This window comes from Meleagris gallopavo, unplaced genomic scaffold (genome assembly GCF_000146605.3).
Source record: "Meleagris gallopavo isolate NT-WF06-2002-E0010 breed Aviagen turkey brand Nicholas breeding stock unplaced genomic scaffold, Turkey_5.1 ChrUn_random_7180001925506, whole genome shotgun sequence".
Taxonomy (NCBI): domain Eukaryota; kingdom Metazoa; phylum Chordata; class Aves; order Galliformes; family Phasianidae; genus Meleagris; species Meleagris gallopavo.
In genome coordinates, this window is record NW_011187883.1 from 1 (window position 1) to 970 (window position 970).

Consider the following 970-nt stretch of genomic DNA (forward strand, 5'->3'; position numbering starts at 1 on the left):
CCTTTCTGTCAGAAGCTGATGCCAGTGGCCTTCCTCTGAAGCGCAGCCATGTGCAAAGCCAGGGGAGGAGCACGGAGTGTGGCACAGCACCCAAGAGAGGTACAGACACACAACAGGCATCTGGCTTTGGTGCACTGTCTTTCTAGTTAGGCTTTCTGCCTGTTCTTTCCTGGGACTGTTCTCATTGCGTGTTGCATGGGATGTTAATGCCTGGGATTTACAGTTTCCTTTCCTGTCCTGTTTTATAATGGGAACCCAGCGTTCACCCGAGATCCCTTACTGAGACCATGGTACGGGAGAGCTGGCATTGAGTCTTTGGGATTTTTTTGCTTTTTTTTCCCAGCAGCAGTGACCAGCTCGGATGTGCCGAAGGACATCACGGACATCCAGGGTTTGCTCTCGTGGATCAATGGTGAGTTTGGGGGCTGCAGAGCTGCAGGTGCGTGTTTGCACAGAGCGGGTGTGGGAAGGCTGTCATCGCCATTTTGGGGGATGTTCTTGTATTTTCAGAGGTGGCAAGAGCTGTTGAGGTCCCCCGTGAGAACCCCAGCAACCCTGCCCCAGGATGCTTCATTGCTGAGCTCCCTGACAACCCCAGGGACAACAGGGAGCTCAGCACACAGGCTGCCTCTGGGACGCCCGCTGACCACTTCTGGGGGCTTCCACCATCCCCCGGGTTCCTGCCTGAGCTGCCGTGTGGGTTGTCGCAGCTGCACCCTGCCGTGCCACCAGCGAGTGCCCGGCTCAGCCCACGGCCGACCACCTTGGCTGCCAGCACACCTCCCTCAGCCCAGAGCACATGGCCCACCGAGGAGGTGCAGCAAAGGCAGCCCCAGGAGGATCAGGCAGAAAAGAAGAAGAGGGCAGCACCAAGCGGGGGGCCAAGCGCCCTGCGCCTGCTGGCACCCCCCAGAAAGGGGAGAGTTTCCCAGCTAGGGAGTTCAGTTCCCACCAGCAGCGCCCCAGCCAA

General features: G+C 58.8%; 1 long non-coding RNA gene across 1 annotated transcript; it reads left to right on the forward strand.

Annotated features, from left to right (window-relative positions):
- Positions 1–6: 6 nt before the first annotated feature.
- LOC109364823 lies at positions 7–858 on the forward strand. The gene is made up of 3 exons (XR_002110603.2): positions 7–99; positions 347–412; positions 511–858. It is a non-coding gene; the product is annotated as an uncharacterized LOC109364823 (long non-coding RNA).
- The last annotated feature ends 112 nt before the right edge of the window (positions 859–970 follow it).